Source organism: Pantherophis guttatus, chromosome 5 (assembly GCF_059756535.1).
Source record: "Pantherophis guttatus breed Tessera chromosome 5, ASM5975653v1, whole genome shotgun sequence".
In the NCBI taxonomy this organism is placed as follows: Eukaryota; Metazoa; Chordata; class Lepidosauria; order Squamata; family Colubridae; genus Pantherophis; species Pantherophis guttatus.
The window spans coordinates 74,801,266-74,815,810 of NC_142067.1; positions in this window are offsets into that span (position 1 = coordinate 74,801,266).

The following is a 14,545-nucleotide window of genomic DNA, read 5'->3' on the forward strand; positions in this document are numbered from 1 at the left end:
GCTGATTAAGTATCTCCTAAGTGATTTCCTAAGCTGTTTTTTTCCTTTCCTTGCAGTCTTTTTTTTTTTTTTAATTTTATTTATATGCCGCCCTTCTCCGGAGACTCAGGGCGGCTTACAATGCATTAAGCAATATCAAACCATGTTGAATAACTAGAATCAAACTGGACCATTGGCTTGGTGGTCATGAAAAAATGCTTCAATTTGTGGCATATTTCCGCAAAATATATTATAAGCTCTTGTTCACCTGTACTATTTGAGCATATATGCGCTAAGGCTTCCATACGTGGTGAATTCAGTGAATTCTGTCACTGCTTTACTATCAACCCTCTTCCATGTTAGTCTTCTCTCATGGGCTATTTCTAAGTTGAAGACTATTTGTTGAATTGTTTGATTCCTTATCCTTAAGTCGGAGGGGATTGCCAGGGACGTCTCAATCGGAAGATGGTCACTTTCTGGCCTTAGTAACATCAAGACCAAAGTTGCCCCTGATACTAAGCTGTGAGAAACACAAAAATAATCAATAGAGCTACATGCCTTAGGGCCAAAAAAAGTTATGGGGTACCTTTTAGCTTTCGAGTATTGGCCTACAATTTGGAGGTTACAGTTGTATACCATTGTTAAAAATTTCCTCCCATCTTTATTCTTTTTCCTATCTTGGGAGTCCCATGATTGTTGGTTATGTAAATATCCATCTGGAATTGTACCATTTTCAATAAAAGGCTCCAACGAGGGACCCACACGAGCATTAAAATCCCCTGCCAAAATTAAAGGTGTTTTTATAATTTTTTTACGTATATCTAATATTTTTATCTCTAGTGCCTCCCACAGATTGCCCATTGCTGGATTAACATACACATTTACAAATACCATTGACTTCCCTTCATATGCCAAATGGATTGCTTGAAAAAATAAAGGGCCGGGGTCCAAGCATATCTCATTTCCCTTCCATCCTAATTCAGCTTTTATCAAGATGCACAACCCTCCTGAGGCTCTTCCCTTTGTAGCTACCCTCTTTGCTGGCAGCTGCCAAATATGAAACCCAGGGAGCTCAATGGGGGCCTCATCACTGCTAACCCAAGTCTCCTGTAAGTTAATTACTTGGTACCTGTTTAAAAATTTAATACAGTCATCTGTGCACCAGCTTCCTCTCCATCTTGCCACATTCCAAGAGAGGAAGTTTTCCTCCCTCACTTGCGCTCACACAACATTTAATTGCCTGAGCTCCACACAAGTCTGTTTAGGCGTCCTTACTCTGCCTGTTACTTTTGGGCTTGCAGATCCATAAACTCTATTAATCTCACCTTGAAAGAGGCGGTGGTGAGGCCTCTCCTCAAGAAGCCTTCCCTGGACCCGGCAATGTTGGTAAATTATCGTCCGGTCTCCAACCTTCGTTTTGTGGTGAAGGTTGTTGAGAGTGTGGTTGTGCAACAGCTCCCCCAGCACCTGGATGAAACGACGTATCTGGATCCGTTCCAGTCGGGCTTCAGGCCCGGGTACAGCACGGAAACGGCATTGGTCACGTTAGTTGATGATCTCTGGAGGGCTCGGGACAGGGGGTGCTCCTCTGTCCTGGTCCTGTTAAATCTCTCAGCGGCTTTTGATACCATCGACCATGGTATCATGCTGCACCGGTTGGAAGAGTTAGGGGTGGGAGGCACTGTGTTGCGGTGGTTCTCCTCCTTTCTCTCTGACCGGTCGCAGTCTGTGTTGACAGGGGGACAGAGGTCGACCCCGAGGCCCCTCATATGTGGGGTGCCACAAGGGTTGGTCCTCTCGCCTCTCCTGTTCAACATTTATGTGAAGCCGCTGGGTGAGATCATCCGTGGTTTCGGGGTGAAGTACCATCAGTACGCTGACGACACCCAGCTGTACATCTCCACCCCGGATCACCCCAACGATGCCCTTGAAGTGACGTCCCGGTGCCTGGAGGCCGTACGGATCTGGATGGGGAGGAACAGGCTCAGGATCAACCCATCCAAGACTGAGTGGTTGTGGTTTCCGACGTCCCGATATAGTCAGTTGACGCCATCACTGACTATTGGGGGCGAATCATTGGCCCCCACGGAGAGGGCTCACAACTTGGGTGTCCTCCTGGATTCACGGCTGTCTTTTGAAGAGCACCTGACGGCCGTGACCAGGAGGATTTTTCATCAGGTTCGCCTGATTCGCCAGTTGTGTCCCTTTCTGGATCGGGACTCGTTACGCACGGTCACTCATGCCCTCGTCACCTCCCGCCTGGACTATTGCAATGCTCTCCTGGGGCTCCCCTTGAGGAGCACCCGGAGGCTCCAACTGGTGCAGAGTGCGGCCGCGCGGGTGGTAATGGGAGCAACATGGCGCTCCCATGTAACACCTCTCCTGCGCGAGCTGCACTGGCTCCCGGTGGTGTTCCGGGTGTGCTTCAAGGTTTTGGTTACCACCTTTAAAGCGCTCCATGGCTTAGGACCTGGTTATCTACAGGACCGCCTACTATCACCAATAGCCTCCCACCGGCCAGTACGCTCTCATAGAGAGGGACTCCTCCGGGTGCCGTCAGCCAAACAGTGTCAGCTGGCGACCCCTAGGGGGAGACCCTTCTCTGTGGGGGCACCTACCGTCTGGAATGAGCTCCCCCCAGAGATACGAAGGATCCCGGATCTGCGCACCTTCCGCCGCGCTGTGAAGACCTTTTTATTCCATCAGGCGGGCTTGGCCTAATCTCTTCCCTTCTTTTAAATATGTAAATTTTAATCTGTTTTTAAATTATTGGGGTGTTTTAATCTGTCTGGGCCAAAACGATTTAATTTGATTTTATCTGGTTTTTTAATTTTTTGTATCTATGTATTTTATTGTTTGGCTGTTCACTGCCCTGAGTCCTTCGGGAGTAGGGCGGTATACAAATCAAATAAACTAAACTCTGCTTCCACGGTAAATGATTTTACATGAGGCACTGTGTTTATGTCGTTTCTTGGAATCATCTTTGCCACTAAGGGGGACTGGGGGATTCCTTCCTGGGTGCCTTCCATCTCCGACATTTCCTCTGTAATGCTAAATCTCTTCCCCGTTTCAGTTAACTTGCTTTCCCCATTTAGTTCACTTTCCCCATCAGCCATCCCATGCACTGTAAGAGTCTCTCTGGGAACTCTCCGGATCATCGGGCTGACTTTGCCACTCGAAAAAACTCGGGTTGGTAAAATTTGATAAAAAGCCAAGAATCCTCTCATTCGCATGAGCAGGCTAGGAAAGAGCTGTTGTTTGAACTTAAAAAGAATTCTGGAATAATTATCACGTTGTGGAAGATATTCATATGCTGCCAAATCTATTGCCCCCCTGTCACTCCGAGTAAGCTGTGACAATGAGGTCACTATCCATCTTTTTGAAGTCCATCTACCCGCATTTATCTCAGAATTATATATGTTCAATACAATCTGCTCCTTCAGCAATCGCCTGTTTCCCCCCCCCACTCCTGTGCCGCGGGATTTCAGGGCCAACCAGCTCACCATCTTCCCCTCCCCCATGATTACAGTCAATATGCTGTCTGCTTACTCCTTCCCTCGGTTGCACCATTGATGGTATCTGGCCAGGTCGTTCTGTCCAGCAACCAGTTGAAATTACCTGCGGCTTTTCCATCTGTACCGCAGCAATAAAATTGATCACGGAAGTCCAACTTTAAATGCACCTCTGCAAACTGGTCAAAAATGACCAGAACTGTCTGAGAAGTGAGCAAACTGTGGCGACTGATAAAATCCTTTATACTATCACTTAGCTGATTTTCAAGCCTAAAGCTAATTCACTGTGGTTGTAAAACTCCGACTCTAGGCCCTTATCCTGTTATGGAGCTGGCTCACTTAAAGTTGCTGAATCATTTGTCATCTGATTACATGGGGGGGTTAGCGAGTATTTAGTATTTAGTATTTATTTAGTATTTATTCTTGAGGAACCTCAAAAGACAGGACCAAAATTATTAGAACAAATAGAGGAATATGGCGAGGTGGCAGGTCTAACAATAAACAAAGAAAAAACAAAAATATTGGTGAAAAACACTACAGAAAAACAAAAAAGAGAATTAAAGGAGAAATTAGACATACAAATTGTGAAAAAAGTGAGATATCTAGGAATATAACTAACTTCAAGATGTACAATGATAAAAGAGGATAATTATTACAACATAAAAAGACAAATTGAGAAAGATCTGGAAAAATGGAAAACTTTGCAACTATCACTTATGGGAAAGATTGCAATAAACAAGATGAATATACTACCATGACTATTGTTTTTATTCCAAACAATTCCAATAAGAATTGAAAAGACCTATTTTCAACACCTTAATAAAATAATGAGGAAGTTCATATGGCAGGGGAAAAAGGCAAGAATTAATATAAAGTTGTTACAAGATGTAAAAATAAGGGGAGGATTTGGACTGCCAAACTGGGAATTATACTACCAGGCAGCAACACTGACTTGGATGAAAGAATGGATAGAATTAAGAAATACAAGATTATTAATTTGGGAAGAACATGATTTACAATTGGGATGGCATGCTTTTTTATGGTATGGTAGAAGTAAGATACGCATTTTCATAGACATTATGTAAGAAATGCATTATTAGTATGGGAGAAGATTAGAGATAAATATTATGTGAAAATTCCAACATGGCTATCAATAATGGAAGCACTAATACACCCAAATATAGTTAATTTTAAAAATATTTTTAGATATAAAGATTTACTTACAGATAAGGGGGAATTGAAACAAGAATTGATAGAACAAGGGATTGCGATGGACTGGTATATGTATATGCAAATACAAGCAAGATATGAAAACATGCAAAATTATATGGTTTCTATTTAGAAATGACAGATCTGGATAGGATACTCATGGGAACAGAGGATAAAATAATTTTAAAAATTTATAACTTTTTGCTTAGTATTGAATTAGAAGAAGAGCAAGTAAAAGAAACAGTGCTTGCATGGGCAAAAGATTGTGGATACTCAATTGAACTTGATAGATGGCAACAGTTATGGGAAAGGAACTATAAACTAACAATGTCGACTGCATATAAAGAGAATCAATATAAAATGTTTTACAGATGGCATATGCCTCCTGAAAAATTGGCAAAAATGTTTAAAGATAAATCAGCTAAATGTTGGAAATGTCACCAAATACCAGGATCTTATTATCATATGTGGTGAACTTGTCCAAAAGCTAAAGATTATTGGAGCAGAATTAAGATATTGATAGAAAAAATGACTCAACAACATATTGATTTAAAACCCGAGTTGTTCCTACTGGATATCCTACCAGAGAAAATTAGTAAAGAAAATGTATACTTGATTATATATATAATAACTGCAGCAATAATAATATTTGCACAAAGATGGAAAGCAGAGAAAATCCCTTTAGAAGGGGAAGTAATTAGAAAAAATTTGGACTGCGCAGAGATGAACAGATTAACTTTAATGATTAAAGAGAAAGAAGATATGGAATATTTTAAGATATGGGGGAAATTTTATGATTGGATAGAAAAGAGATAAAGAATTTGATAAGCAAACAGGAGAAAGTTACATTAAATATATGTATTTTGGGGAAAATATTGAAATAGAGAAATGGGATTTATTAAGGAAGAAATAAGGAGTAACAAAAAGAAGAAGTCATCAAAGAAACACTGAGATGACACATGGAAGGACTGATGTATTATATGTTTGTTTATTTGTTTGTTTGTTTATCTTAAAAAAAATAAAAAACTTTATATATATATATACATACATACATATATACATACATACATACATACATACATACATACATACATACATATATATATATATATATATATATATATATATATATATATATATATATATACATACATACATACATATACATATATATATTTATTTTATATATATATATATTTTATATATATATAAAAAGAACCTGCCCAGGGGGTTCATCCAGCTGACACGCTCCAGGATCGCCATCCCTGTATTGTTTAATAAAAAAAAGATAGATCAATGCATTTGTGCATTGAGTTTAGGGGCATAAATGGGGTGTGTGTGGAAAATATGTTCCTGCTATCCCTGATGAAGGACATGTTGGCCCACCTGGCTAGGGACAAAATCTTCACTAAACTGGACTTATGGAAGGTGTACTATAAGGTTTGCATAAGGGATGAGGACGAGTGGAAAACTGCTTCAACTGCCCCCTGGGGAGCTACCAGTTTAACATGATGCCATTTGGGTTGCAAGGGGCCCCTGCGGTGTTCATGCAGCTGATCAACGAGATGCTGCATGAGCACCTGTACAAGGGCATGTTGGTGTATTTGAATGATATCCTAGTATATACTGAAACAATGGACGAATATATCCAACTAGTACGGCAGGTGTTGGAAAAATTACTCACGGCACATTTGTATGTAAAACTGTCCAAGTGCAAGTTCCACCAGATACGGTTGGACTATTTGGGGTACTGGATATCCGGTACAGGGGTGGAGATGGATCCTGCAAAAGTGAAAGCTGTCCTGGAATGGCAGACACCTAGGACGCGTAAGCAGTTGCAGAGTTTCTTGGGATTCGTGAACTTCTATAGACAGTGCATCCCCTCATTTGCCCAGGTAGCTCTGCCAATCACCAACTTACTAAAGACCAAATCGCTGTGACCAAGCCCTGTCCCAATTAACCCCTCCAGTGGACCATGGAGTGCCAGTGGGCCTTTTTTTTTTTTGAAAAACAACTTTTTAAATATTTTTTTAAAACATAAACATAAAACATATATTTTCCAAAATGAAGCATTGATCCGGTCACAGATTAATATAAATCACTAACAAATCTTAATTTTCAATTAACACAACTTAATATTTTATTCAGTTATTTCCCTCAATTCTATTTATCTATGCCATTATCCCCAAAAATCTGTTACTTAAATCTTAATTCTTAACCAAATATCATTCCATTTTTCTCTTTCTTTTGCTTAGATGGATACATTTTCAAAATATGAATCATTACAATTGTTATAAGCATTCAAAAAATATTTAATTCCAACATAAACATTTTCTTTTTACTATTAAACTCTACATTATCGTCTTTGTTTCTGTTGTTAAACCCAGTTTATTCATTTCATTTTTACTTTTAATCTCAACATACTCCTCCTTATTTTGGCTATCCTACCTCATTTTTCTTTGTTGTTAAACCAATCATTTTTATTTCTTGGCTGTTAAACACAGCATAACCACTTTTATTTTTGGCTATTGAACACAGCATATTCATTTTTTTTTGGCTGTTAAACAGCATAGCCATTTTTATTTTTTGGCTGTTAAACACAGCATAGTCATTTTTGTTTTTTGGCTGTTACACAGCATATCTATTTTTGTTTTTTGGCTGTTAAACACAGCATATCCATTTTGTTTTTTGGCTGTTAAACACAGCATAACCATAGTTAGTTTAACTATTAATCCTACATAATCCTTTCTTTGTTGTTTCCATCCATCTATACATTGCTTATTTCCAGTTAATCATATTTATCCTTATCCTTTATCATAACACTTTAACATTGAGACATGGTTCTTACTTAAAACGTATCTTTGAATATATTTATAAATCTCTTTTAACTTGCTTAATTCTCTTGTATTTCTATAAAAACCTCCTTTTTATTATTACTATCCACCTATACATTATTTTATTTTTAATCACATTGTTTTAATCTTTTTTCTTTTTCCAGTCGTGTATATCTTATCTCTTCATTTCCTCGCTTGCTAACGTATATTTCCTTCCATTTTCAAAATCATCAAATTTGTCCTCCATATGTCATATTAAATCTTTCTCTTATTTTTATTATGGATAAAATGCATCCTGCGCTAAATCCTTCTTTTATTCCTGTGCCAGTTGTTATTGTTGTTTCAATTATAGTTGTTCCATTATAATTTCCTTTTCTTTTTACCAAAGTCAAGCTGCCTGCAGACAAGAAAAAAAACCTCCTCCACAAATCCCATGACTGGTTATCTGTAAAGTTCAAAATTTTCCATGACAAAGACAAGTTGCCATGTTCCTTTTTAGACCAGAAGGTGTCCCTCTACAATCCACATTTTTCATTAGTCATGTGAGTATCCATTTTATTGCAATTATGTAACAGTCCAATTTGTTTACTCTTCTCTCTCTCTCTCTTTTTTTTTAAATATCAAGTCTTCTTTTTTAAAATCCAATTCAAATTTTAAGGTATCCAGTCTTTTCACCATATCTTGATATTTAATTCCATTAGTTCTTTTCAAGAGTTAGTTGTTTATCGGGTCTTTGTCACTTTAAAGTTGCATTTTAAACTTTCCAAAGCCCCTTTGTTATTCAGCCGCTATTTTATGGCTTGGGGTCTTATAGATAGTAATATTGCTCTAGGCGTTGTTAAAAGCCTGGGTTGGTTGTCACTCACCCGGCTTCAAAGAGCTCCATTTCAATCCACTTTCCTCCATCACATCTCTTAGCCCACTTGTCACAGCTTCATGGCAGCCACCATGGCTGCCACTCCCCGCCGCCGACTCATAGAGGATTCCCTCTGACCTCCGAGGAACTTGCCTTCTTGCCTCTTGGTCTTCCGAGGTGTCCCTCCTTTTCCCCTGTCCCTGCAGGATGGTTCTGGTCCGAAGACCATCGGCGGCGGTTCAGCAGCCAGGGTTTTTGTGGCGCTCATCAGAGCCTGCTATTTCCCCAACTGTCTCACCATGATGCCAAACCAGAAGTCGCTAGTGGGCCTTTGAAACTCTGAAGGCCCCGTTTGCCCAGGAGCCGATCCTCAGACACCCAGATACCAACCAGCCCTTTGTCATCCAGGCTGATGCAAGCAACATAGCCATCCTAGCTGTCCTTTTGCAGCACAACAACAAAGGCAAGTTGCAACCATGCTCATATACCTCCAGGAAGCTCATTGATGCAGAATGAGCGATTTGGGAGAAAGAAGCATTCACAGTTTTTAACTCACAGGGAAGGATTAGCATGAAAGGGGATTAAACTACATTCCTGGTGTACTGTGAACGCAAGTCCTACAATGTTGCCATGACATCAGGCAAGCCAGACACTTCGGTTTCCTGAAGATGCTACACCTGGCCAATAGGCAGTTCTGGTGGCCACGGATGAAGAGAGATATCGAGGCCTATGTAAAAAGTTTCCCGACCTGTGCCACCATAATAAAGAGGCCAGGGAGGCCTCCAGGTCTCCTGCAATCTGTATCAACCCCTTAGGCCCTGGGAGGAGATAGCTATGGACTTCATTGTGGAACTCCCAGAGAGCTGGTGATATGGACAGTGATAGAGATCTTTTCAAAACAGGCCCACTTCATTGCGTGTCCAGGCCTGCCCTCAGCCTGCAAGCTGGCCAAACTGCTCCAGACACATATCTACCATCTACATGGGGTACCAAGGAGGATAATCTCGGATTGAGGAGTCCAATTCATGGATAAATTTTCGAGGGAGTTTGTTCATGCGATCGGGTCATCACACGGGCTCAGCTCCACCTTCTATACGAGCACCAATGGGGCCATAGAGAGAACTAATGCAATGGTGGAACAGAACCTATGGTGTTACGTCACCTACCAGTAGACTAATTGGGTAGAGCTTCTGCCATTTGTGGAGGTGGCATACAACAACGCCATACACAGCAGTATGGGACATACCCCCTTCAAGGTGGTGAATGGGGTGGAGTTCATTCCGATCCCCGAATTGTCTTGTTAGGCAGCCTGACATAGTGGATTGATAACCTGTGTGGGGTCTGGAGGTATGTCAAGTGGGCATTGCTAAAAGCAGCCAGGGACCAGAAACTCAACACGAACAAGAAATGGTCACAACAGGAACCATTCCACATAGGGGAGAAGGTGTACCTCTCCACCAAATATTTGAAACTGAGACTACCATGCAAAAAGCTGGGTCTGAAATTCTTGGGTCCGTTCCCCATAGTCAGGGTGGTCAACCCAGTTACAGTAGAGTTAAAGCTTCCTTGTCTATTGGGGAAGGTCTATCTGGTCTTCCATAGCAGCTTATTGAAGCCGGTAGTGACATCAAGCAATAGGCTCTCAACCCTACCCCTGCCCAGACCCATAATGGTGGAGGGGGAATCCCATTACGAGATAGACCAGATATTGGATTCCTGAGTGTTTAAAAGGAAACTGCAATATCTCATCTGATGGAAAGATGTCCGAGGCCTCATGGGTGAGGAGTTGGGACATACGAGCAGAAAGACTGATCAGCAGGTTCCATAGGGAAAACCCCCTGAAGCCCAGGGAGGGAACCCTTGGGAACTGGGCTTGACCGCATATACACTAACCCGTATATGTGCTTGCTCTTTTCCAGATACGTTCCCCCTAGTAGAGGGGAGCCACCTGTCAACATCTGGGACAGCAACATCACAGCTATGCCCCTGTGCACTATTTCAGAGTTGCCACAAGTGAGGAGGGGGAAGGGGGGTCACATGGGGTGCACTGCTGGGTGTCGGGTGCTGGGTGTTGAAACAGACTCACTCGGGGGGTGTGACAGACTTGTGGAGGGGCCCAGGAAGAGCGAAGCAGTAGTGGCCGGACAGTCTTTGCTGGAGCAAGCCTTACTCCATAATCAGCTGGCAGGCAGAAGTCAGTAATGCTGGCTAGATTCCAAATTTCACTGTGTGCCGAGTCGAGAGGAATTGTTCTACCAACAATTGGTGTGACCTCGTTTCTTACTGGCTAGGCTTGAACCATGAGACTCGGCTGCTTTTCCCATTCCACTTGGACATTGCATCTTTGGGTCGGGGCAAATGGATCCAGCCATGACTCCTTCTTCATGCACTGGCAGCTGTTTCATTTTCTCCATTCTCACCTTGGATCGGATCACCACCCCGTGCATCCACTTAGACAACAGCTGGTGCCTCCGAGGAGGGAGCAATCCAGGCCTCACTGTGGTATCAGCTTTTCGCTCTGTTCCAGACATCATTATGTTACAGCTTTCTCAGAGGCATCCGAGTAGGCTGTGTTGAGTTAAAGAGATCTGGTTTAATATCAACTATCCAACTAGCAAACCCAAAACAAGGAAATGCTCTCAGGAGATTCGAATTCCCAAAACTAAAACTTTATTGGATACACCATGTTGGTGCTAAAGAAAACCAGCTCTTGTTTTCCTGAGCAAACGCTTGCTTAGTTAAACAATAGCTTCTCTTTCTCCCCAACCCTGGGTGATCACATTGTCCAATTATGAGACGTCCTTTTGTTATGGGAACAGTCCATCACTTTCTCCAGCACCTGTAGCAGTGACCTGGATGGTTTCCATGTCTCTCATGCTCTTCGCATTCCATTTCCCCTTCTCTCCCCTCAGTTCATTGGCAAGATGAAAAGCATTAAGGTTTGAAAGAAGCAAAGCAGTTAAATCTTTACAACAATTTCATGAACATGGTAATTTGTTTTATGCAAAGGCACACTACTACTACAGCAATAGCATTGGCTCACTATGGCCTCAGCTATATTCTTAGTTCTACTGTTTGTGTGTTGACCTTGAGAATGCACTCACATATTATAAGGTATCATCTTCTCAACATGCAACAAACTTTTTTTGTGCAGAGTATATCTTGGCATGGAGAATTTATTTCAGTCTAATAGTTTAGCCACAGGTAAACTATCTGTGTGATAACAAGACCTAAAAGGAGCTAGCTAATAGATGAATGGCAAATAATCAGTTAACATATTCTTTGCTTTCACATATCACAGGAAAGGAAATTTGATGCTGATTCGCCAACATATAAACCATAGTGTAAATTGGTCAATTTCCTGAGGAGTGGGCAAGGGAGGCTTATATCTAGTATAAGGTGTCCATCTCTCCCCTCTTAATGTGGTAGATGAAAATATAAAATAATAAAAATGGAGTTTCAGTTCATTTTGGTGCCTTATGGAGAGTTGGGAAATAACACCTGAATGAAAGATGGAAGTCACAACCATACTAAATTGTTTTGTCAAATTGGTGCTTGTAAGAGTCTGATTGGAATAAGTGGCTTAGCACTGTGGCACAAAATAAGGGCTTGACTTGGAAGGAAAGTTCCCTTCTGGGAAAGTGGAGGTCATATCATATTCCCCTTCAATTAACACTCATGACACAAGGTTACATATTACCTTTAATTGAGCCAACTTGCAAGCAACAGTTTGCATTTGTGGTTTCTTTATTATATTTACTAAACTGGGGAATTCTGGTTTCTTCCAAGAACAAATTGAGTATTCTTCTGGTTTGTTCTGAGTCTAAACCAATTCTCTCCAATCTATGTCACTTTCAGAATGAATTTCCACTCTTAGCAATGGCATGCTGACTGGGAAGTTGTGGGAGTCAAAGTCAAGATATTTAGAGATTGGGGAATGCAGAGCTAACAAACAGCAGATGAAACTTTTCAAGTTTGTCAGTTATATTCTTCACCGAAGGAGTTGATGTGTATGAGAAAGAGACCATTCTGACAAATTCTGGCATTCTGTGGTATGAAAATACAAGAGCAATTTGTTAATGACTACAAACATGTTTGTTGTTGATGTATGAATTGACTTTTCTTTCAGTTGACCATTTTCTTACTGAGCTAAACCATTATTTTCTTCTTTTCTGTATAAATTGATTTTCTTCATAAATTCAATCATTTATTGCTTTTTAAAAAATATAAATATTCATGTTAAGGTCAGGGTGGTTGCCATCTGCCTAGAAATGGTAGTGCAAAGTATTCCTATGGGTAGGGGGGATTTTCCAGGAATTAAAAGTCATATGCACAGAGCTCCAGAATTTCTTGGAAGCTGGGCTCAACATAAAGCCTGCTACTGTACAATATTGCAATAGAATCAAAATATAGCTCAGTTGTAAAAGGATCATGGGTATAAAGCCAGCCTAGGAATGTCACAGAAGTATTATGTGGATATACCTTAATACGAAGCATGGGATAAATCTAGTGAAAAGAAATTCACTCCCTTAATGATTCCCAACTTTAATCTGATTTTTGGAGCCTATTGTGATCTGGAGCTCTGTTATCGGTTGCAGAGGCCTTTCCCAAAGGACCTCTGATGGCGAAATGGAGGCTGGGGGTGACGCATGTGTCAATCCGAACCTTGTTTCTCAGCTGCAGAGGCCTTTCTGGAATGCCTCTGATGGCAAAATGAGGCCGGAGGGCACTGCACGCATCAATCTGGAGCTTGTTTCTTGGCTGCAGAAGCCATTCCTGAAGGCCTCTGACAGTGAAATGGAGGCCGGGGGTGAGACGTGCAAGCAGTGGCAAGTGGCTGTAGAAGAAGTGGACCGGCAAGGCAAAACAGGTGTCAGGTGTGCAAGGCCTGGTAAGTAAGGCAACTCCACTCCTCCATCCCCACCCTAGCTTAATTTTTACCCGTGCACCTTGCCCCACCCTGTGCATCCTGTAGTGGGCGGGGTCTTAACTAGAGCTTATTTTGGGGATAGGCTTATATTGGACACATATAAAAATCAAGCTAGAGATTACTTTTGGGCTAGGTCGTATTTTTGGGAAAACACGGTACTATATTTTTAAGCATGAATTTTAGGAATAGGTTATAAGCACGGAAAAACAAAATTAGCAGCTTATCTATTCCTATTTTGAAACTACTGCATGGAATTAGGGAACAGAATTTTGTTCCTCTTATAAAACTGACTGATGAACAAACCTTCTCAAAAGATTTCTATAGCATTCATAGCACAATATATAACCAGAATAATCGCAAGTAACATTATCTGCAAATATTATAGATGAATGTTGCAGATTAAAAAATAAATAAATTCTAAAAATAAAAAGGGCAGGAAAAATACAATTGTTTCTTGATTGGATAATGCAATTATTTTTTTAAAGTACTAGCTTTTACATGAAAACAGTATTTTCTAAACTGTGAGCAAAAATGTCAAAAGAAGAGGCAGAATTAAATATTGGCCATTCAAATTTACTTGAAAATCAGGCTGCTTCACAATTATGAAAGGATGTATGTGTTTATCATAAAAAAATGAGCAGAAGGTCCATAACAAAATGCACAAACTGAAAAGGGTACTGTCTTCCTTGATGTGTGGACAGTCATTTGCATCAGTATTGTTAACAAGGAATGCTGCCTGTCGGTACAGGGATGAAGCTAAGCACTTCTTATTTGAGGAGGGCAGAAATAGATGTCATTCTCAGTCTATGCCTAGCCTTGATAAGTTCTTTTCTTAACTCTGTATCAAACATAGTTCTCTGCTGGAATAAGCAGGGTGGTCCAATATGCCTGCTGCATTTCATTATGTCGTATGCAGTGCCTGCATTCCAGTTAGCTGGTGCATGCTCTGGGGTGCCCTTACTTAGTTGTACTGGGCTGCTGGATCATCTACCAGGAAAGGTTACATCTATTTTTAATGTGTTTTTTTCCAGATTCAATGAAATGCTCAACTTCTTTGTTCCTATAACATTGAAATCTCTTTATACTCTTCCACACTTTGAAAAAGTTTAATAACTTCCACATTTTTGTTCCACAGTTCAGAGAGATAGATGCATTCAGACATTAGTGAACTGAGCTTGATAGTTTCAAATTCATAACAAATGTTAGAATTAAATATTAAATTCCA